Source organism: Lissotriton vulgaris, chromosome 3_2 (genome assembly GCF_964263255.1).
Source record: "Lissotriton vulgaris chromosome 3_2, aLisVul1.2, whole genome shotgun sequence".
NCBI classification, from domain to species: domain Eukaryota; kingdom Metazoa; phylum Chordata; class Amphibia; order Caudata; family Salamandridae; genus Lissotriton; species Lissotriton vulgaris.
Genome location: NC_141690.1, coordinates 149,237,335 through 149,263,171, shown reverse-complemented (window position 1 = coordinate 149,263,171; position 25,837 = coordinate 149,237,335). Strand labels below are relative to the sequence as shown.

Here is a 25,837-nt window from a genome sequence, read left to right as displayed (position 1 = left end):
ATACATTTAGCAGCAAATTGAGTTTCTAAAAACTGTAAAGCCAGGAGCGCAGGCCTGCATCTTCTCGGGCCCATTTGTCGGAGGAGAGGAATAATCCAACGTTTACGTGGGGTCTCATAGTAGCTACAAAACAATGTTACATGTAGGGTAGACTGATGTGCAATTCCATCGCAGGGACATCTAATCAATTCGTGAGACCAGTTTGAAACCCCAGGAAAAAAAACAAGACGGTAAAAGGAGTCGAAACGAAACCTGGTTAAGACATACTTTTCATGGTTTGACAGAAAGAAGGACAAATACAACTGAATGCCAGGTGAGGTTTGTATCATCAGTAGATGAGTATTTGTACGTTTGCCAATCTCTGTGCATAAACGTAGATCTCTAAGGTGAGTTACACACAGACTCTTCAAGGCCTTCCTGGATATATCAAAAAGTGAAAAGGGGTCAGTAAAAAAATAGTAAGCAATTTAAATCTTTCAGGAAATTAAAAACATACAGTAACCATGGAATCTTTTTCCAGTGAGCCAGGGATAAGCAGTCAGTTATTAAAGACCGAGTAAGGTGGCATTGCTCTTTAGTCCAAATACGGTGCCATAGGAGGATCGGCTGGTATCTGATGGTATCTGATATATAATCCAAGCCGAGCTCAATATGGCAACCGTAGGTTGGGGCGCTTTGAGGGAGCGCAAGAACGTATTTCAAAAACCCATTTTGAATTTTTTGGAGCTCACCGGAAGGAGCATAACCCCAGACACCCGCACCGTAAGTTGCTACGCTGTGACATTTAGCGTGGTAGATTTTGAGCAACTCGGCGGGAGCGGGTTTGCCCAGTTTCCTGGAGAAAGACATCAGCGCCGCGGTTGTACGCTGGAATAACAGTTTTTTACTTGCAGTGGCGGGTTTCCAGGTTATTTGGTCGTCTATGAGAATGCCCAGGTAAGGATATTCCCTAGCATAATCCAATCTGACCTTTTCTATAAAAAGAGGTTTCGGTTTCTTCACTTTCGGGCCGATATGCATCACGAAAGTCTTGCTCTTATTAACTTTTAAACCCAAGGAGAGCATAAACTGGCAATACTTGTCCAGTTGTAATTGGAGCTGTTTTAATGTTCTCGCCAGGATGACAGAGTCGTCGGCGTACAAGGGCTGGGATAGGCCGGGTGTTTGTGCATGGAAGGTCCTGGCTACCTACCAGCATCGCCTGTTCTAACCCGTTAGTATAGATATTAAATAAAAACGGGGCGAGGACATACCCCTGTCTGACACCTTTTGCTACGCTAAATGACTCAGATAGTTCACTGTTTATACCGTACCTCACGCACGCATTGGCGTCGGTATAAAGCTCTCGAAGGAATTTTAGAAGGGGAGGATCAACCCCCAGGTCCCTCAGAATTACCCACAGTTTGGAGTGAATCACGCAATCAAATGCGGCACTGAGGTCAACGTAAACTAAATATAAATTGCCTCCTTTTGCCCCTGCGTATTTGCCCATTAGGAGTGTCAGATTAAGGGCCTGTTCTACAGTGCCCAATCCCTCCTGGAACCCATACTGGAGATCAGTTAGGATGTTCTTCTCCGAAGCCCAATTCTGGAGGCGCTCCAGGATTAATCGCCCGGCAACCTTCCCCAGTGAGTCCAAGAGGGAAATGGGCCTGTAGCAGGCTGGGTTATCTCGTTCACCCTTTTTAAAAATTGGTAGCAGTACTGACGAGGACCAGGATTCTATTAAGCCGGCCTGTGAGACTGCAAACATGACTTGTGTGACTATTGGGGACCAGAGATCAAGATTACTCATAAAGATATCGAGTGGTACTCCGTCGGGGCCAGGCGCTTTACCAGTCTTCGAAGAAGTTAGTGCAGCTGTGACCTCCTTAAGGTCAAAAAGTAGGTCGATTGGATAAGAATTATCCATGATGAGGGCTTCTTCGTGGGACTGTGCGTTTAAGGCTTCAGCGGAGGAATCACTCAACAAGTGATATATAGGCTTAAGCATTAAAAAGAAAAAGCAACAAATAATTAATTGAAACAGTAAAAAAAGTCAACAATATGGAGTAAAAAAGACAAAAATCAATGCTTTTTGAAAAACCCTCTGCTCCTGGCACCTAAAGTGCTGACTTGGCTATTATGAAGAGTTCGGTTTTAAGGCCTGGGTAAAGTGCAAAATTTTAGCTCTATGTTAAATTTAAAGGCCTGAATTGATAATATTATTATCTGACCTCCATAAGACCATAAAGTGCTCTATTTGCCTCTGATTAAAAGTCCAATTCTAAGACCTGAGTAAAGTGCAAAGTTTTTAGCAGTGTGTTTAATTGAAAGGACTGTGCTGATGATATCATTGCCTGACCTCTTCAAGAGCATAAAAGTGCTCAGTTAACCTGCCTCCATTATTTTCTGTGGGAGGTTATCGACGTTCCAGTGGTTGGCCATGTGTTTTGCTGACCTTATCCAGTTCTGAGTCGGAGTACATTTACTACTGCATGGGGTTCTTTTTTTACTTTAGAAGTGCAGTTTGCAAATAGCAAATGGGTTACTCTTTTGTGGGTGGGTGCCTGTCCCTCTCTAGAAGCCTTCCTAGCCCTCACATATCCCCCCTTACTCCTCCTTAAACCACTCATATGTAGATGTATTCACTATTTTCCAGCCTCTCCACTCCACACCTCCTACATTTAGTACTACAACATAGGTGTATGAGTGAGAAGATCTCCCTAGTTGCTGCATAGAGTTACGCACAGAAATCATAGATGTGGCAGAGTTCTTAGCATGTAGGTATGTAAATTACATGTTATAGTTTGTTAGTAGTACTATTGTAGTACTACTAAATGTATTACAAAGAACAGTTTGTGAATAGGCTACAAGGATTTAAATAACATGTATGGGCACATGCAGACACACGTGGATATTTCTTAGAAGCATGGATGAATTGATGCCTATGTGATTGTATACAAGGATCAACAAATGTAGGATGGCTTCGGATTCATACATCGGTTGGTGAATAGATGGATGTGGATGGGTAGAAATGTGTACAGATGATGGTAGAGGTATGCATAGGTGTCTTTGCATGGTTTTTGTAAATAGTTCATGATCTGCCAGTGAATAACGTATTTAGTGAATAAGAAATCCAGATCTGCTGTGGAATTGGATTTGACAAACACATGATTAACACATTAGTCTCTGGGTCTAGCTAGAAAGCATACAAGGCCTTATTTACTCCCTGTGCACTCACTGTCTGTCGATTGTAGTGATAAATAGGATAGAGTTACGGTTTACACTTAGAGATGTCAAGACACCACTTTATACGTTTGCAAAGAATACTATTTGTGAATGTATTTTCTTCAGCTATTTAGTAACCATTTGTAAAATAAAATTCATTTGACAAGGCCTTCTGTGGAAAATAGACTCAACCATCTCCACAATGTGGGGCCCACTTAGTTTCGGCCATCACCCGATGATCTAGAAAACTGCAAGAGGTCCATCACTCATTGGCCATTGAATGGCAGGCACTGGGAGGTGGCTAATTATTTCAGTACTCAAATGGTTCAGAATAAAGTTTTCTTTCATCTATTAGTGTAAATGCTCGAAGTATTTGGATAATGTTTGGATGACTCCTCAAGTCATTGCATGCAGAATATGAGTATCTCATAAATACCTTTGGGAAATCACTTATTACTTAGTACTTGCAGAAATGAAAACTTGTACATGTTCAACGGTAATGGTGAAAGAGTGAACCTTATGGCTTGCCGCAAGTCGCTCAACATGTAGAAGAAACTACAGAGTAAAACAGTATATGTTTTGTTTGGTCTCAGAATAAAAATGGTATCCTTTTGAAGGCAATGCCGACAAGACCTTTTTTAAGTCTTTTAATGAGAATAGTTTGGCCTACCATATCACATGGCACTGAGAGGGCTAGAAGTTCCCTCGTCACCCATTTGGCGAGGGAGTTTTGGATTTTTTCATTATTCTGAATAAGAACAGGTGGTCACAAAGGAAAATGTTTAGATTATATTGTTTATTGGACAGAGGTATGCAAGTGGATGTGAATAGAAGTGACTTCAGATTTTAGGTGCTATGATAGAGAGAGGCCAGCGGATCACATGAGGGCATAGTATTGTTGAATACATTTAAATAGATGGGAGTTAGGAAGAAGGAACTCCCTGATCTTTTGCCTTTTTACTGAGCAGAAACTAGCAAAGTTATTTATAAGATGAGTGTGTGTGAAAGAAGTTTATGTGTCAAAATCAACTTTATTCCGCTGAGCATGGAGCCAGAAAAGTACAAAATACAATATAACAATATAAAAACAGACACCAGACATAAAACTATTTTTGCATTTTTGATTATTGTAGTTCTGGGCTGCCCGCAGTAACATCTATAAAAAACAACTTAAATAAAGTGCTATGTGCTTAATTAGGGTGCATTGAATGTCTGGCTAGAACAGATGCCTTAAAAATAATCTTACATAAAAACATATTTCATCGTTTTGCATCTGTTTCAGAAAAAGAAATGACTGCAAGATTTCTAGATTTGATAAATGTAATTAAAAACTTTGTCGCATATTTCTGATAAAAAGAGCAAAAAAAAGGAAAATGTAGCATATACTGTATACACATGTTATTACAAGGGCAGACACACAATTCTAGGTTGTCCTGATAACCAAAGGGGAAACAAAGTAAATATTTTATGGTATCTGCCTGAAAACGAAACAAAAATGAGGGGAACATCCTTTACAACGCAACTATTACCACGCACTACCATTACAACAAAACTTTTACAACGCAGGGCCCATTACAACGCATGCCATTGCAACGCATGCCATTACAATGTAAGTATGGGTAAGTATTAAATATAATTTTAACCCCTACACTATCTAACACATTCCCTACTGTTACGCCCCCCTGGAGTTAGATTAGTAAATTAAACCCCTACACTATCCAACACTTATAATAAAAAATACTTACCCATACTTACGTTGTAATGGCATGCGTTGTAATGGCATGCGTTGTTATGGATCCTGCGTTGTAAAAGTTTTGTTGTAATGGTATGTGTGGTAAAATTATGCATTGTAACGTCATACATCCCAAAAATGAACATTCCTATCTATCTTTCTTTGTGCACAAATAGTTACTAAGGGCCTCAATATGATGTCGGTCAGATCGCAACCGACAGGCCGTCGGTTGCTGTCTGAATGCTGCATTAAGGGCTCGACCGTCAGGGGCAGGGCGGACGGACCCACCGGCGGGTTCAACAGGCTCAAAGAACCCGTCCGACAGTCGGTCAGATTGTAATTCCCTACAATAAGGGCAGTGCCGGCTCAGACACCAATGTAGGGATTACAATGTCCATTTTGAACAGCCTTTCAATGGCAGTTCGACCGCCATTTAAAGGCCTTTGTAAATGCACTTTGGGGGCCCTAAGCAGGGCGCCCGTCCCTCCTCGGCCTCTTCTACAAGGCCTGAGGGGCACCTGGTGTGCCCCCCAAAACATCCATACCCGGCGTGCCAGTCACCACTTGGTGCCTGACACACGGTTCATGGATGTTTGAAAACATTCATTTTACCAATGTGGCTTGTGCTGCTGCCCTTTTCTGGCCGCAGTACAAGCCACAATGGAAAAATAGATGTTTGAGACTGCTGCATGGGCGTTTGCATCCTAATTTGTCGGATGGAACCGCCGACTACTAGTTGGGCAGTTTCCATTCTGACAGATGATGGTCTGACGCACGTCCAACCAGAATACAATAAATCCCTAAGATTATGATCATGATCCACAGTGTGATACAGCAAAGTAGAGGTTTTTGATGTTTCTATACTGAGCCTTTTCTCCCTAGCATGGGTTAATAATAGAGACCGAACTAGCTTCCTGCCCAGTGTGCCACAGGTTTCCACATTTTTTTAATGCTTGGGAGAGGTCAATAGCTGCAAAAGATTTTTGTACATAGGCCGATCATGGGATATCAAGGCTTTTATCACAAGGTAGGCAATCTTTTATTATGTATCTTGTCAAAAATGCTTCAACATTTTTCCAAATCGATAGCCATAGCAAAGCGTGGCAGATTTTCACTAAATCGCATAAGTAACTTAATCCTAGTGCGCTATGGCAAATAAAATGAGATGAGGATAGGGGAACAGAGAAAGGCTTGCAGCATACACAATTTTCCTCAATTTAACTCGCGGGTGTATCCCTAATGCTCCAAACTCCCCCCTGTAAGTAGCAACTAGGACACATTGCCCGGAATAAATTTGTACCAAGGGAGCCAATGCTCGACCCCCAGGAGGGGATGGTACACTTAAAAGTGATCCAGTTGCCCTATTAAAGAGCTTAGTTTCCACTCAAATATATTAGGAAGCCAAGAGGCATTGGAAGTACCCCAGATATGACTATATGGTTTATTCCTACTAAGATGCTAGAAAGTTGTTTTTTCTGCTTTCCACGTGCCATGATGAAAGATATGGAAAATTTGGTCAACAAATCGAGATTTCCCATGAATTCCATGAGTGAGGTAACCAGCAGTTTCAATGCAGTTGGGGTGCGTGCTAGCAATACTGCATCATCTGCATACAACAAAATAGGGCATGGGTTCCAAGAACTTTAGGAACATCAGGTGTGCATGATGTTAAATGAGAGCCGACTTTGTTTATATAGAAGATGAACAGCAAAGGAGCGAGCACACACCCCTGTCGTACCCCACGCCTGATGTTAATCTCGCTTGTAAACTCTCTATTTTGTCCAAACCTCACTCTGACCTTTGTATTCATGTGCAATGATGCCAAAATATGTACAAGTGGTACATCCAGCCCCATTTCTAATAATATTAACCACAGCTTGGATCAATTTACGCAATCGAAAGCCATAGTTAGGTCTATGAATGCTAGTTAGATGGGGTTGCGCTTTGCTACTGTTAGAACTGGGATTTTCTGGTTGGCTAAGGCTTACGCCAAAACCAGGCAGAAACCACCATTCTAGTCAGGGCAAGGGAGTCACACGCCAAGATAACCCCTGCTCACCCCCTTTGGTAGCTTGGCACGAGCAGACAGGCTTATCCCGGAGGCAATCTATAAAGCATTTGCGCACGCACACAGCAGCAACAACATCCTAGGCACACCACAAATAACTTTTGTATTATCAAAACACATCAGGTAGTAATCACACAATATACATTGTGCTAACTGGCACGGGGAATATTCACAAGGGATTATTTACACAGGACAGGGCCACGTTGGCCACTGTCAGGATCAACACTTAGCAGAAATAGCACTTCTAGAACATAGAATAAGTGACAATTATAGACCACAACCAGTAACCACTGGGAGAAGGTAGGTACACATAAGCATGGGCGGAAAATCCGTTTCGCTCGCGGATTTTGCGGATTTTCGGGAAATTCGCAATCCGCGAGATTCGCGAATCTCCCGCAAAATCCGCAAATCCGCGAGCAGCGGATTTTGCTCGCACTGCTCGCACTGTTCGCGTGAGTTCGCGCCCCGCGAATAAGTGCAAAATTGCAGAAATACGATTTTAGCAAACTGAAAGTAACTACTTACCAGGTTCAAAAGTTCAGGCTCATCATTAGTAGCCATTTCCTGTAGTGCTTGCTGAGGGGCCCCTCCAGAGTTCAGTTGCCAGTTGCAACTATTATGTGACCCTGCTCTGAACCTCAGAATAGTTACACATATGCCACAAAGGTCCTGAATTACAGCTAAGGGAGACAAGCAGGAGCCAGGCTGGCAGTTCAAATCCATTAATCAGCCCCTAATTCATTATTGTCAGTTGGGGCAGGGCAGGTGTTGTAACTAATTTTGCAACAATGAAAGCACTTAGCAAGTGCAAAAGTTCACTAATCAGGAAGCACTAAGGAAGCAGGTGCCAGCTAAAAAAATATTCTGTGAAACATTAATCAGCCCCAAATTAATTCAGGTCACTTGAGGCAGGGAAGGTGTGCTTGCGTTGCCACAATAATGTACACTGACTGGACAACCAGAGGGTGCTGTGATGAAACAGAGGGTGGCATGGGTGGGCCAGAGGGTGGCATGAGTAGTCAGAGGGTGGCAGTGGTGACAGAGAGTGGCAGTGATGAAGAAGAGTGTCCCAAACAGGCTGGACACGTAGAAACAACAAGTTCGCGAAACTTGCGACCCGACAGGTAAGTTCGCAATTTGCGACATTGTACAAAACCCTCGCGAACTGGCAGAAACCCGCGCAAACACACAAAAAAAAAATCCGCAAATTCGCGAGAATTCGCGGATTTTGCGGATTGCGAGTTCGCAAATCCGCAAAATTCGCGAACGCGAGATTCGCAAAATTCACCCATGCTTAGGTACACACTACGCAATACTAATAACCATAGGCCTAGATCACGCCTGGACACCTAACCTCTCTAGTATAAACTATACTAGGCAAAACAACCTCCTAAGCATGAAAGCACATCTAGAGGTATCACAGGCATAATGGCATTGCACATTACGCATAACTCACATTTAGGCCTAACCAGTAAAAATACAGTAGGCAATCTCCTCACTAGTCTAAACACATAACTCACACTTAGGGGCGTAAATCACACAGTGAAAGATAATCTCACTAACATAAACCTCTATAGGTAAAACCATCTCTAGAGGTATCAACACAGGGTGCGTAAAACATACTAAATGCATTACATTTCCTAGCACCACATTACTCTAGCCCATAAATCACATTATGCAATTATCATCACAAACATAACAGGTAATCACATTGCCCAAAAATCACACCAGGGCCTTGTGCCCTATCCACATACCAGCACCCTGGCCAACTGGCCATCCAATAAGGGGTTCAAATGCCCTATGTCCAGAATATCAGGGCGCACTGCCATCGCAGCGCCAGTCAGGGGTGCGCCACCGGCGCAAAGCTAAACGTTGTGGCTGCCCACTACTTACTGGGCAGCTGATGACAATCACAAGGGCCTAAACGCTGCAGCTGGCACTAAGTGCTGCGCAGCTGTGAAGGCCTGGCACCTCTGTGCCATCTCTGTCCCTCTCAGGGACTCTCTCTCCAATTTGTGCCTAAAAGGTGCTGCTACCCACTATTTGCTGGGCAGCTGTAAATGAGCAAATCCAAACTGACGCATGGGCTCTCACTGGCCCTCAAAACAACACTGCGCCACATGCCGGAGCCCTACAGGCTCTAGAACAAATGCAGGTGTCCCCTAAAGACCTGCGGGGAACAGGACAAAATGGGCCCAGCTGGGGGCTCTTTCAAGTAACATTGCCCCTGCTGCAGCCATCTGCCTCGGAAAACACTTATGGGGCGGGGGAGCCACCTAAGCTCCTTAAACAAATATTGCGTTGGAGCGCCCCACTGCCATCTGGGGCAGCTCAGGACAAAGCGATGTGCCTCCTCTGGCACCTCACGGGGCTCTGTCAACCAATCGCTGTCCCCATTGTTGGAGCGCAACGGCTCTGGAAATAATGAGTGCCCATATCACTGGAGCCACGCATGGGCTCTGTAACTTATTATTAAAACGTGGGGCCGCGGGGAGCCATCTAGCTCCTTGACTAAAAGTGCCCCCAATTGTAGGGGCGGCCCACTGAGCACCCAGTGCCGCCCTTGACTCTGTGCCCTCACTGGCACCACATCCTTTGCCTCCCCCCGGAGCCCTACTCACCGGCTCTGTCGGGGGAGGTCCTCTTACGCGGGCGGTGGTGCGTGTGGGGCTCTCTCTCCGCAGGAGTGCCCCACCTTCCTTTTCACCCGGGCCTCATCTCGGGGCCCGGGACTCTGCAGCACGACTCTGGGAGACGGGGTGGGCTCCCGTTCTCCCGTTTTGAACGTCTCGAGGCTCCCATCAGCTCACTGGAGCCCCGCACCGGGGACCGGCAACTCCGGCAGCCGCGTCACTTCCGCTTCCAAACGCATTTCTCCTGCTTCCGTCCGTGACCCCGCCCACAGTCAGGCGGGCCACGGTTCACAGCGGCAGTGATCCTCTGAGGCATAAAACGAGGGGTAGGCTCCCTCTTCAGCAGGAATCAAAGTGGAAGCGGGGTGGCACCCGTGTCAATTCAACTAAGTACACGGGCAAGGTCGCAATGCCAACAACATCGGCACGGCAGCCATCAGGCACGGTGGGCACCTGCGAGGCTAATCAATTAAATAAGTGGGGTGGGCACCCGCGCTGGCAACCACAAGGGCAGGAACGCTTCCCCCGAGGGAAAGCAACAGCGCTCCGCCCACACATGGAAAACAAAGTGCCCACGAGGCGCAGGGGGCACAGCTAAAACCACAGGCCCCAGAGTTGGAAAGGACCCCTACAGTAAGAAGGGTCCAAAGAAGTCCTGGAGCATCAAGATGGAGCACAGCAGCTCCCAGTAAAGGAAAGTCCTCCAGGAATCCAGGGGCAGGGAAGGGCCCAGGGAGGCAAGCCTTCCCCTGGGCCCAAGCAGCAGCACGCCCCTCATTGTTTCAAGTTGGGAAAAACAAGAACATGTTCAGGGTGTCACAGCACCCTTTTTATACAGCAAAGTCCTTTGTCTACAAGGTGCAGGCAATGTGAGAACCAGCTACAACTGGTTATGGGGAACTCCCTTTCACTGGCCAGGCTAGGGACATCAGACGCACCACAGGGGGTGGAGCCAGCATTGTGGAGGGAAGGACCAGCCCTATTCAGGTCCCAGGTGCAACCCTCCCTCACATCAGCATGCTAATCTCTCCACTCACCACCGGGGCAGACCCATCCTGACTCCTGGAGCAAGGCTCACCAGCCAGCTCCCGCCAATCACACGCCAGACACAAATTGCACTAACATGCCAACTTATAGAAGTGGCACTTCCACACTAGACACAATCATACTGCATACATCATTGCGCAGCATTCAATCTCACGAGTTCGCACCTACCAAACTCGACCCTGCACTCCCCACACATCAGGAACTACCATGGTCACACATATTTCCCATGCATTCCTATGGGAGGGCAGGTCACTCTCACCACACACACAGGGAGCGCACAAACTTTACACTGGACCACAGTGAAAAAGTGCGCAGAGACCTAAAATCACCAACACCAGGTTACAGACACAGGCTAGGCAAAAGCAAAAAGTTTCGGGGTGAACCTGCCAAAAGGGCCGGGTCCAACAGCTACAATGTATTTGCCCAATATTGTACTAAGAATCAGGCACTGCTCCTGAGTTCCAATATGTTTTCTAAAGCCATACTGACTCGGATTCAAAATCTTGTTAGCATCAGCCCACTCAATGATCTTATTATATAAAATCCTCCCGTAGATTTTAGCTGGGATATCTATAACAGAAATTGGACGATTGCGGCTAGGCGAAGAACCGTCTACTTTTTGAAAAATAGGAATGATTGTGGATGACGCCCAAGAATCGGGTGGGGAAGCACAGTCTAGATTATTATAAATATTTGCCAGCAGAGGGGCCTATAAGCTCTCATTGCATTTTATCAAATCAATGGGAATGCCATCCAGGCCCGAACCATGACCCACCACCACCCGCAACAGCTCAGCCGTCTGACACTGAACTCAGACAAGACGGAAGTCCTCATCTTCGGACCACCCCCTCTGCCTGGCACAACTCCTGGTGGCCCCCCGCACTGGGCACCGCCCCCAAGACCACAGACCACGCACGCAACCTGGGCTTCATCCTGGACTCCTCCCTTCACGATGACCAAACAAGGCAACGCCGTCTCGTCATCTTGTTTCAACACCCTGCACATGCTCTGAAAGATCTTCAGGTGGATCCCCACCGAAACCAGAAAGACGGTCACCCAGGCCATCGTCACCAGCCGACTGGACTACGGGAACGCCCTCTACGCTGGAACCACAGCCAAGCTACAGAGAAGACTCCAGTGCATACAGAACGCTTCTGCACGACTCATCCTGGGCATCCCCGTCACTGCCACATCTCCACCCATCTGAGAGACCTTCACTGGCTCCCCGTCAGCAAGAGGATCACGTTCAGACTCCTCACCCACGCACACAAGGCTCTCCACGACATGGGCCCCAAATACCTCAACAACCGCCTCACATTCTACACACCCACCCGCCAGCTCCGATCCGCCAGCCTCGCCCTCGCCATCGTCCCACGGATTCGCAGAACCACCACTGGAGGAAGATCCTTCTCCTACCTGGCGGCCAAGACATGGAACTCCCTCCCCACCCACCTCCGGCTGACCCAGGACCATCTCTCCTTCAGGAAGCAACTCAAGACCTGGCTCCCTCCCCCTCCCCTCCCAGCGCCTTGAGACCATAGCGAGTGAGTAGCGAGCTCTATAAATGTCTTTGATTGATTGATTGATTGCCTTGACCCCGCATTTAGCTGAATTGCAACTGAAACTTCCTGTAATGAAACGGCCGAACCAGGGCTTATGTAGAAAGATTTCCCTGATGAGTAAATTTTGGCGAAATGTGTCTCCCATACCTCACTACTAATATTACAACCAATTGGCGCCCACTGTCTATTAGCTGACCTCAAAGCTGAGACCTATTCCCAAAAAGATTTACTGATCTTTGTCACAGCTGAATGTGCTAAGCTGTCCCATTGCTGGGTAACCTCCTGCACCTTTCTCCTTTTAGTTACTGATTTATATCTTTTACGTAAACTGATTACCTCACTAGGATCCCGGGAACAGGCAGTTAAGGCCTTCCAAAGGGCTCGATTGATAACCGAGCATTCATGATCGAAGCTCTGGAAGTCTATTCATCATCAATTATGGCTTTAACCCGCTTAGAAAGATGAGATTTAAGGTTTGAACAAAGAGTTGCAAATGAGTTTACTAGGTATGCATTCCTGCTACAATCATCATCAGATCAACAACCCCTAATTAAAACTATGTTCCTCTCAATAATTTCAGCCAGTGTATTTTTAGGATTCGAGCGCTTCCAGTAAACTTTTAAATTATCTGGGGATAGCTGCAGATTAGAAATTTCTGGTTGACTTTTGGGTCCAATTTCGGTGCCGTCAGCAGATCAATTACTACAGACTTTGTGATCCCCAAATGTGTGGTTCCCCTGACACCAAACGATCTAACAAATTATTAGAGACAAAAATATAGTGAATGATGGAAAAACTGTTCCTGCCCTTAAACGTTGGCAAACCAGCTATGTCCACACCAGCCAACTCCAGAAAATGATGCAGGCCCAAAGACGTTAGGAAAACTTTCAGTTCTTTACCCCTATGATCAGTCTCCCGAAAAATAACTGATCATTTCCTCGAGCGAGGCAGTCCAGTTAAGCATTGAAATCCACTGCTAAGCTCACTGTGCTCCCCTCGCCAACTGCTGACCCCATAGGGGTCTCAATAAAACTAAACATTTCCCAAAAAGATTTGGACTGTTCGAAAAATCGATGGTCTTGTAACAAATGTGAATATGGGGAAAGGATGTGTTCTTACAGCAGAGCTAACTTTGGAATCGGGTTCCAGTCCAGTGGCAGCTCAACATCCTGTAATTTGGGGCTTACAAAACAACAGATTAATATGTCAAGAGTAATGTACCCTTGTGCAACTGGTGTTCATGTAAAGTGCTCCGAATACCTTATAAAACCTACAAAAAAACTATCACCGGCAAAGGCAATAGGTTTCGCCTATGCAAAATATAGTAACTTTATCAATGCCTTTTTACATGTTGCACAGAAGTTGAGCTGCTATGCAACATAAAACAAGCATTTACAATGCAATGGTCTCAGCATTATTAAAGGTAGAGCTATTGGCATTGCTCATGACATTTTTTTAAAAATCATAAATAAATGGCATTGTCATTTACATTGCCAATAGCTTAATCGTTAAATAAATGGCATTGCCATTTACAATCCCAATAGCTTAATAGCTCGCAAATGCATGACCTATTGCATTTATACCCACACAGAGCCACACACACATAGCCACCCACACACATACAGAGCCACTCACTCAGAGCCACACATCCACACAGAGCCACACACACACAGCCACACACACACAGAGCCACACACACACGGAGCCACACACATACACAGAGCCACACACACACACACACCTAGAGCCAGACACACACCCAGAGCCACACACACACACCCCCAGAGCCACACACATACCCAGAGCCACACACACACACACCCAGAGCCACACACACACACACCCAGAGCCACACACACACACACACACACACAGCCACAGGCACACACACCCAGAGCCACACACACACACACCCAGAGCCACACACACACACACCCACCCAGAGCGACACACACACACACACACCCAGAGCCACGCACACACCCACCCAGAGCCACGCACACACCCACCCAGAGTCACGCACACACCCATCCAGAGCCACACACACACCCACCCAGAGCCACACCTACACACACACCCAGAGCCACACACACACTCACACACACACACACAGAGCCACACACACACACACCCAGAGCCACACACACACACCCAGAGCCACACACACCCACCCAGAGCCACACACACAAACACACACCCAGAGCCACATACACACACCCATAGCCACATACACACACAAGAGAGCAAGCACAGCGAGGGGGCAGGGAAGCAAGAACAGCGAGGGGGCAGGGAAGCAAGCACAGCCAGGGGGCAGGGAAGCAAGCACAGCCAGGGGGCAGGGAAGCAAGCACAGCCAGGGGGCAGGGGAGCAAACACAGCCAGGGGGCAAGGGAGCAAGCACAGCCAGGGGGCAGGGGAGCAAACACAGCCAGGGGGCAGGGGAGCAAGCACAGCCAGGGGACAGGGGAGCAAGCACAGCCAGGGAGCAGGGGAGCAACTACAGCCAGGGAGCAGGGGAGCAAACAGCCAGGGGGCAGGGGAGCAAGCACAGCCCTCTGGAGCGCCTCGGTACGGCTATCGGCAACGGTCCTACCAACTCCCACGCATCTCGAGTGGGACGCGAGCCTGCCTGTCATGAGGTGTGATGGTGCCTGGCACAGGCTCCGTGGTTCCCTTGTCTTTCCCGCCCTGCTCCCCTTCCGTCCCACCCATGTGACTGGTGTTGGTTGGCACGAGGCCCGGGGTCCCACACTGTGTGAGCCCCAGTTCCTGCCGAGCTCGTCCGTGCTTTCCTGATGTTGTTTTTGCCGGGTCCGCGTGCAGAGAGATGTGCATCCGTCGAGTGAGCCATGGAGAGGGAGTGAAGCCAGGGAGAGCGAGAGCTGAGGGGTGTGAGGAACCGGTGAGGATGGGGGCGAGTAAGGTGCCAAGGGGGAGATGTGAAACAGTTAGCTGAGAGGAAAGTACAGGTCAGATGAACATTTTTAGGGGACAATAAAACCAAGTAGACTCTGCCCCGAAAGTTGGGGGTGAGTGGTTGTTGTTGCCTAGTTTCACGTGGTGCATCAGAGGAAAGGCAGTGTTTACAGACGAAGGAGAGCTGCGGCGGAGGAAAGGGGGGCAGGCGGAGGGAAGGGGGAGAGAGCGGGACGAAGGAGAGCTGCGGGCGGAGGGAAGGGGGGTGCGAGGCGAAGAAGAGCTGTGGGCGGAGGGAAGGGGGGTGCGAAGTGCGTTAGCAAAGCGTCTGGGCTAACTGACGGTTTCACATGGCATTAAAGTTACTTAACATCTCGATTACTTTGTATAAAGAAACCTCCGATTTCTTAAACTAGCTTTATCGCTTTGAAGTCACTTGCGGAAGTAACATCATACGTACCTGCCCCCACCACAAGCGCAAAGGCACCACAGCTGTTGAAACAATGCAGCAGTGATCTGGAGCGAGCGTTTACGTTGAGGAAGGCCACCCGGCAGCCCAGTTTGGCCAGCCCCAGCCAGACGTGCACAAAGTCGGGCTCATTGCTCATGAGCAGGGCCACTGTGTCCCCTTTCTTGAACGATGCATGGCGGAGAAAGACCTGGGCCACCCGGTTGCTCCGGCAGTCCACTTGCCAATAGGTGTGGCTTTGCCCTTCGAAAATCAGGAACGTCTTGTCAGGCACGCTCTCTGCCACGGCCAGAAAGCGGTCCAGGACCATCTCCACGCGACCTCTGCACTTCTAGAGCTCCACACGCAACCCGCTGCGGAGCACCTTTAGCAAGTAGCCCAGGTCCAGCCAGAAGTAGGGAAATAAGAGCCGCAGCACGAGGTGCAGGGTCAGCAGCACCGCCTCGCAAGCGGAGAGACCGGCCAGAAGCATGGGTGCAGCCGCGGAGAGCAGGGGCCGCCAGAAGGAGTGCAGTCTCACCACTCGTGGAGCAGCAGCATCCCGCCTGTAACAGGCAAACGTGGGTCTTTCAGTACGGAATGGGCATTTTCATGTGCGCAAACTGCCTACTCTGTCAGCGGGGTGCACCTTACGGTACAAGAGTTCAGCTGACCGGAACTGAAAAGAAAACAACACTGGATGTTCTGTAACTTGCATCTTTGCCCCGTCCCTCCACCCTAGAATCACCGCCCTCCAACAAACAGCCGATCAGTGTCCCTGCCTGTTGGCCCCTCCTCCAGCAAGCTCATCCGATCTGATACACACAGCACACGCCTACAAGGTCTGCGTTTGTCAAACTAACAATCATAGTTTTATTTTCTTTTGCACTCTCCTTCGGCTCTATATATTTCCGGCAAGTCTTCGTCGGCTAGGCTGCGGCCCGGGATCCAGTACGGGTGTGATTAATCACTCGTTCATTTGCGTGCTTTCACATGGACAGCCACTGCACGGGGCTTCCAGCGCCGCATCTCTCCAGGCTCTGGGGAGGAGGCACGCTCGGAGCGGAGATCCCGACAGAGCAGGGAGAGGCCCAAACCCCAAGCTGAGCACACTGAGCCGGAGCAGGGACAGAGCAGGCAAAGGGGGCGTGTCACCACTCGAGCGGGGAGGGAGGCAGAGAGAGCGAGGATTAAACAAAGGAGGGAGAGAGCAGGGGCAGGGAAACGGTCTGTCGCGTCACGCGGTCGGGCAGAAATGGCGGCGCAAATTTCGGATTCAGGGACGTGTTTGGCCATCCCCAAAAGGGGAGGGGCTTAAAAGTGGAAAGAACAGAACCAACACAGCCCCGAATTCGAAAGAGACGGAGCTTCTTTCCAGGGACGCTCTATCCTCCAATGGCTGGCCTTCGTTTAGGAAGCCAGCCAATGGAGGAGAGACAGAGGAGAGAGGCGGGTTAAACTGCCCTACTGAAGATCATTAAATCTCCGACTTCTGGCTGGCAAGCCAGCCTTCGGTCCTCGACTTAAAAAGAAGCACTGTGAGGCAGCCAGCATTGTCCGTGTCATAGCACTTTTTTTCAACTTTTAAGTCATGCTGCAAAGCAGTTCAACTGCTGTGCAACATATAAAAACATTGGAAAAGCCAATACATTTCGCAAATTAATAAGTGGTGCTCTCCTGCTTTCAAGTTTCAGTTTGTGTCGCAAACATTCACAGGGAACATTTGTATCTGCCCATGTCGGGTAACTTAATGGTACAGGAGCTCATAGTTTGATGGTCCTCATGTTGTTAAGCATTATCTGCTGTTAATCATTTCATTGCCTTTGGGTAGTACCCATGGTTGTGGGACAGGTAATTAGCAGTGGTTAATGCCCAGAACAGATGTGTTAAAATATAGTAAATGATAATACTTAATCATCCAAACCAAAGACTAACATTCATTCATCAATGACACACATGCCCTGATGTGCAAAGGGATTTTGTGTGTGAAAACATGTTCTAATTAAAGTGAAAGGCTTTGTTTATGCAAATTAAAAAATGCATTATACAAAAGTGACACTGCATGTGCAGATGGCTTCACGAAAGCAATATGTGCATTGTGAGAACTTGTGAGATGAATGTTTGTGGTAGTTTCCTTCTCGCTTTTTGACTTTCAAACACATTTATCAAGGCTTTGCAATGACTCTTGAAACTGAATGGCTGCCGGATGTCAAAGGCAACCGGAAACTATGTGGAACCTGGAAACTGCATGATGGGCAGTTGCTGGGATCTCTTGGAACTGGCAGGAATCCCAGAGACCACTGCTTACTCCTGCATGTGCCTTTCACAATGTGGCATTTATTTTGGCACTGCGACTGGTGCCCTTTAAGGCACATGGCTGCACGTAGCAAAAATAAATAAAGAAATAGGTATCTGCTGCCTCGCGCATGCTGCTATTCCTGCATTCTCAGCGTTAGAAGTCTTTGCTACTGATAGCTTTAGCTGTCTGTTTGGTAAGCCCTGTTGTTTCCAATACATTACATATAAATAAAGTGGCCTTTGGGTCTGACCCTAGCACATGGTTAATGGTTATGTTGTCTGTCTCAAGTGTCTGCTCCTGATTTGATGGCTTTCTTCTCTATTCTTTATTTGTTCCCCTCAGGAGTATTTCAGCCTCACAGTGTTCTGACCAGATGTGTTATTTCCATCCATTGCATAACTCTGCGGACGTTTTCAAATGTACCATTTAGCAGTCCACTGGAGTACAGGTGTCTCCCTATTCCCCTTCCCGTCTGTGTGTTTTCAATTGACCATCCTTGCTTTCGGATGTTGCCTGTCCACTCCATGTCCTGCCTTCAATCTGCCGACCTGTTAAAATTATCTCTTTATTTACATATACTATTTGCGAGGATCCAGCAGCTGCAAAAGTCTGCCAGGCCACTCATTCTCTTTTTCTTGCTTCATGTAACATTTTTTTCACTATATTTTTATATTTTAATTCACCGATTCAACATGGCTGTCTGCCATGTTAGATCAGAAAATTAAAAATGACTGTCTCCATCACAACTCATGCAAGTGCATGACGCACACATATTCACGTGTCCCGATGCACATGTATGCATGTGTCACAGTGCATGCTTGTTCATTGGTAGACATTTTGGAATAGCAAACTCATCCCAAGAGCGACAGCCATGCATGTGCATGTGTCTTGATAGCTGCACCTGCATGGAATTGGAAAAGAACATTGGTAAAGTCAACAGCCCAGCCTTTTACAGCCATGACCTATTGGCTTTGCCAATGTTCGTAATACTAAATATTTCCCTCAATCACCTTCTCACTTTTAAATACTTGAAGGTCTTGACCTTGTGCGGAGTCTTGTGGTTCGTCCGGGACCCACATGCTGGCAGGAGTATTGTCCTGCCATGAATCACTCAACTGTGTATAGATAGAGTTTGAATGTAGAAGTGGTGAGAGAGTGTGTGTATTTGTGTGATTGTAACTTGATTATATGTATTTATTCTCTTCCAGGGGCAAATTGTAGAAAAAGATTTTTTCAGAGGAAATGTTCTTTAACATATCTTAAGTATAATTTTTTTGAATGTCTTTGACTGTAAAATAATGTTATTAATATGAAATCATGAAGATGAATAACTGTAAAAGAAATGAAGTTTTTTGAAAATATGAGTTTGATAATGTTAAAAAAATAAATGAGTAAAAAAAGAATATAAAATATTAAAAAATAATGAGAAGAGTTGAATGGTCACTATTGCTTTCTTAATGTCTATAAATCTGATGAAATGTATATCAAATAAGTCAGTAGTTAAAAGTGAGAAAGTCATTGAGATAAATATTTAGTATTATGTGTTCTTTTCATACTCCTCTTTTCCCTGACCCAGATTCGTTGTAGAGGGGGTCCCCTATATCTAGCCTTTGCCAATGTTTGTTCCAGCTAGTAACAGTTTCAACTCCTATGTTGGCAGCTCAGTTGAGAGGGATGGACATTCTTAGCTCTGTCTGAACCAATTCTAATCATTTTACTAAAATTACAGATCATTGTATTTTCTATCCTCTGTGGTATTACAGACAGAGAACACCCATATGCAAGTAATTCTTACCTTTATCCCAGAAAAGTACAGTTTACATTGAAAGGCACCATATATTTTGAAGAGTACCACAGGCAAACCAAGGCACGTTTCTTCCTTGTTTTTTATCATCAGTAAGAATTAGATTGAGCTTTTGTATGGTGTATCAAGCTTGGGTTCCATGTGTGGGCATCCACAAACTGCTTAGGGGGACTTCTGTTAGCAGCACAATAGCGATTGATGTAAGTTCTATCCAATGGTAATTTCTCAAAGTACATTCAATTCCATAGCACATTTTGGTATTGGCAGTACAGACATAAACAAACCGGTATACAGACAAAATATCGACTCCAAAATATCGACTGGACATAATATCGAGTTTTAAATATAGACTGGACAAAATATCGACTGGACATAATATCGACTACAAAAATATCGTTTTTCAGGTAAGTGAAGTAATATCGACTGTATAAAATATAGATAGCAAAAATATCGAATTTTTAATAATATATAATATTTTATAGTGTATTTTTATGTAATAATATGTGTGAAAAGTGTGTATTAATGTTATAAAATATTTTATTAAATGAATTTTGTTTTTATAATATTTGCGTAATGTAACTCTGTAGCGGGTTGTGGGTTTATAGGGGAATAGGGTGGGAAGTAATTTAATAATAATTAATTAATTAATATATGTTTGTTAATATTTTTAATTAATAATTAATTGATAATTAATTAATATTAATTAGTTAATTAATTAATATAATTTTGAACATATTTTGTATTAGTAATTAATTGGTAATTAATTAATTGTAATTAGTTAATTACATTAATTAGAGTAAATTTTTAATATATATAATTTTGTGTTATTTTTAAGTAATTAATTGGGGGAAAATAATATTAATTATTAAAATAATTACAGCTAATGTGCTAATATATTTACTTTATTGTTATTGTTAATTAATAATTAATTGGTAATTAAATAATATTGATACATTTTGGGTAAAGGAGCATTTTTAGGGTTCAGGGTCAGTTTTCAGTTTTAGGGTAAAGGGGTATTTTTGGGGTTCAGGGTCAGTTTTCAGTTTTTGGGTAAAGGGGCATTTTTAGGGTTCAGGGTCAGTTTTCAGTTTTAGGGTAAAGGGGTATTTTTAGGGTTCAGGGTCAGTTTTCAGTTCATGGGTAAAGGGGTATTTTTAGGGTTCAGGGTCAGTTTTCAGTTCATGGGTAAAGGGGTATTTTTAGGGTTCAGGGTCAGTTTTCAGTTCTTGGGTAAAGGGGTATTTTTAGGGTTCAGGGTCAGTTTTCAGTTCATGGGTAAAGGGGTATTTTTAGGGTTCAGGGTCAGTTTTCAGTTCTTGGGTAAAGGGGTATTTTTAGGGTTCAGGGTCAGTTTTCAGTTTTTGGGTAAAGGGGCATTTTTAGGGTTCAGGGTCAGTTTTCAGTTTTTGGGTAAAAGGGTATTTTTAGGGTTCAGGGTCAGTTTTGGGTTTTTGGGTAAAGGGGTATTTTTAGGGTTCAGGGTCAACAAATAAGATTGTAAAAAATTATTTTTATTATTTTCATTTATTATTTAATTATTATAATTTAATTTAAGTATTTTTAAGTATATTTTAGTAATTAAAATTTAATATTAATTTAATTTAACACTGTTTTTAATAAAGTCGATATTTTTTACATCTATATTATTGTTAACGATATTTTGTACTCGATATTTTTGTACTTACCTGTTTGTAGATACAAACTCGATATTTTGACTGTCGATATTTTGTCCACGATATTTTGGCAAGTCGATATTTTGTCCCTCGATATTATTTCAGTGATCCAAACAAACCATAGAATGCATAATGAATATTATTCTATAAGGACTCCTGCGATTCTTTGCAAATATCCCCTATGGAAATCTCTGAAACTCAGCGCAAAGACCAGGCTGGGTGTAAGGTAGCGGCTGTGCAAGAATAGTGCTATGCTGTGCCCTGATAAGTTGATAAATGCATAATGAGGGGTGGTGTAGAAACCTGTAAACACCCCAAAAATTGAATTTTAAATATCGACTGTCCAGAATATCAAATACAAAATACAGAGAGGCTAGAATATCGAATTCCCAAAACATAGGCCAGAATATCGAATTTGAGGTAAGAAATATCGATTTCCATACTATCGAATTTAGAAATATAGTTTTCCATAATATCAAATTTAGAAATATAGTTTTTTTAGTGTTATGTATGCTAGTATGTGTGTTAAAATTATTTATTATTTTTGTAATGTATGTTTCATTTTTTTTAAGTAATTAATTTTATGTTATTTCATTTTTGCGTAATTTAATTCCGTAGCGGGTTGTGGGTTTATAGGGGAATAGGGTGGGAAGTAATTTAATTGTAATTAAGTAAATATTAATTTTTATTTATATGTATTGATAATTAATTGATTGTTAATTAATTATTAATTGGTCATTATTGTAATTAATTGTTTAATTGATAATTATGTTAATTGTATTAATTTATTATTTGGAGTGGGTTGTGGGTTATAGGGGAATAGGGTGGGAAGTAATGTAATTGTATTTAAATAATTATTGAAATTATTTTTGTGTATTGATAAATAATTTATTGTTAATTATAAATTGGCAATTTTGTTATTACTTATTACATTTTTGGTACTGAAAATTAATTTTTAATAAATTATATTTATTGGTATTTACAATCAATTATTAAATATTTTGTGATTGGTAATTATTTTAATTAATTTTTAACTGGTATTGATAAATAATGTATTCCTATTTAAATATTACATCATTACTTTCCCTACTGTTGCACTCTCTGAAGTGGGAATGTTAATTTTTACCCCTACACAATCCAACACTTTTCTTACTGTTGCAGTCTCTGGAGTGGGAATAGTAATTTTTACCCTCCCGCTATCCAACGCTTTCCCTTATGTTGCACTCTCTGGAGTGGCAATAGTAAATGTTGCCCCTACGCTATCCAACGCTTTCCCTACTGTTGCACTCACTGGAGTGGGAATAGCCATTTTTACTCCTACGCTATCCAACGCTTTTTCTATTGTTGCACTCTCTGGAGTGGGAATAGTAATTTTTATCCTCCCACTATCCAACGCTTTCCCTACTGTTGCACTCTCTGGAGTGGGAATAGTAATTTATACCCCTATGCTATCCAACGCTTTCCCTACTGTTGCAATCACTGGAGTGGGAATGGTAATTTTTATCCTTACGTTATCCAACGCTTTCCCTACTGTTGCACTCATTGGAGTGCGAATAGTAATTTTTACCCTCCCGCTAACCAACACTTTCTGTACTGTTGCACTCACAGGAGTGGGAATAGTAATTTTTACCCACCCGCCATCCAAATTTTTTCCTACTGTTGCACTCACTGGAGTGGGAATAGTAATTTTTACCCGTACCCAATCCAACGCTTTCCCTACTGTTCCACTCACTGAAGTGAAAATAGTAATTTTTACCCCGACGCTATCCAACGCCTTCCCTACTGTTTCACTCATTGGAGTGGGAATAGTAATTTTTACCCTCCCGCTATCCAACGCTTTCCCTTATGTTGCACTCACTGGAGTGGGAATAGTAATTTTTACCCAACCGCTATCCAACACTTTCCATATTGTTGAACTCACTGGAGTGGGAATAGTAATTTTTACCCCCATGCTATCCAATGCTTTCCCTGCTGTTGCACTCATTGGAGCGGGAATAGTACTTTTTAACCCTACGCTATCCAACATTGTTGCACTCATTGAAGTTGGAATAGTAATTGTTACCCCTACGCTATCCAACGCTTTCCCTACTGTTGCACTCACTGGAGTGGGAATAGTAATTTTTACCCCTTCGCTATCCAACGCTTTCCCTACTGTTGCTCTCACTGAAATGGGAATAGTAATTTTTACCCTCCCACTATCCAACAAATTTTCCACTTTTACACTTGTTGGAGTGTGAATACTAATTGTATTGCCTTAGCTATATAATGTTTTTAATTTTGTCATATTTAATGTAGATAAATTATTAATGAACATAAAAAGTATTACTTTAATTATTTAAATTATTATATATTATTTATTTTTATATTTAGATAATAGGTTTATTTATATATATATATATATATATATATATATATATATATATATATATATATATATATATATATATATGTAAATATATTTTCAACAATGTTTTAAATATTTTATATTTATGATTAATAATTATGTTATAATATTAAGTAAATATATATGTTAAAAAAAATTATGTTTTTTACATTACATTTAGGGGCGATTCCAATTTGGGAAATTTGGGAAAAAAAGTGTCCGTCCAAATCGTATCCGGAGCTCTCTTCGTACGAATCGTACACGTCCGTCCAAATCTCGTAGTACGATCCGTATCTCGTCAATCCGTCTGAATCGTGTGCGAACCGTAAGAATTGCAAGGGTGAAACCGTATGACCGTATTGAGGGCTCCGGATACGATTTGGACGGACGCTTTTTTTCCCAAATCGGAATCGGCCCCTTATTATTTTTACATTTTTAATCTTTTTTACATTATTTTAACTATGTTTCATTTAATTGTGTTTATTATTTCTTGACTTTTATATTATTTTTAATACATTTAAAAAGTTCGATATTTTAATTAACTATATTTTAATGATAGATATTTTGTACTCAATATTTTAGTACTTACCTGTTTGTAGATAATGATTCTATATTCTGTCCCTTGATATTTTTGAGTCGATATTCTGGGCAATCGATATTCTGTCCCTCGATATTTAGTCACTACAGAATGAATGAAATTATCAAATAATAAAGATATTCTGCATAGAAACTTGATAAAAACTAGAGGAAATGGTGCCTAGTACCAAAAGTACCATGATTGAACAATCTAGAGGATTTTAAGAAAATATGCAGCATTGCCAACCATATGAGCATGTGGTTAGCGCCAAAACCAGACAATGTATACTGAATACGTAAAAACACCTGGAAGTACAGAATTGACCTGAAGGATATCTAAAGAGTTGCAATCTCTGAAATAATGTCATACCAACATTAGGACAAAAATACATAACCAAATGTTGGGTGCATTGAAAGGTTGTAAGGGAGAGAGAGAGCAGGGAAAGGAAGAGACACTTATAGGTTGATAACAAATACCACGGATAGGGGACATTAAAACTACGAATGGGTACAAGTTGGCCTCAGAGGTTAGATAAATCACTCAACAGTTATGTTATGTCAATTAAAAAATGTCATATTTGCCTGCTGACGACTGAGACAGCTTGATGGTTTTTAAACTGATTACATACATTATGTAATCAGATGATTAAATACATGATGTACTAATGACTGTGAGATAATGGAGAGTTGAGTTTGTTTATTGACAGAAAAATTAAGAAAAAGGAGTACATTTTCTACTATGTAATAAAATATTGTACTGTTGCTATTCCAGATCGTTGTTAAATTGATACATTGATAAACCCCATTATTTTCTGTCATGAAGATATTTAACCAAGGTTCTTTAGGTTGTTTCGTGATATACCCGTTTGATTTTTATACCTCTGAGAATTTGTATTCTGCACTGTTTCAAAAATTTGAAACATGCAAGTGTTCTTTAATATGTGGAAATATAGGAGGTCATTAGGATGGTGGGCGGACTTTGCCCGCCCGCCATCCTCACAGGGATTGAGACCGCCCGCCATAAGGGCGGGGGTCCCGTGGTGGAGATTAGGATGCACCCGCCACAGTGGCGGGCGCATCCCTCATTTTTAACATTGTGGCGGGCTGTGCTCTCTGCACCGCCCGCCACAATGTTAAAAATGCATGTATGCATTTGCATACACGAAGCGGCAGGCACCAGGCGGTGTCTGCTGCTTCGTGTGTGCAAATGCTGGGGGGTACCACAGATACCCCCCCGTGTGCACCCCCCCACCTCTACTTCACTCTGGGGGCCCGCAGGGGCCCCCCAGAGTGAAGACCGCATGCCTTTCCTTGGCTGCATTGCGCCACGGAAAGGCATCTCACCAGGCCCATTGTAATATGGCTGGTGGTGTCTAATAGACACCGCCACCATATTAATCCTTTTCTGCCACTGCCGCAAGGCGACCGGGGCGGTAAAGCGGAGGACGGTATGCCCCCCCACCCCCGCCATACGAATATGGCTGGG

The 25,837-nt window shown here is 43.8% G+C and overlaps 1 protein-coding gene across 1 annotated transcript in view; it reads left to right on the top strand.

Annotated features, from left to right (window-relative positions):
* The window catches only part of C3_2H4orf50 (chromosome 3_2 C4orf50 homolog), a 369,543-nt gene that overhangs the window by 21,003 nt on the left and 322,703 nt on the right, over positions 1-25,837 (top strand). The gene's annotated exons all lie outside the window — the stretch shown is intronic.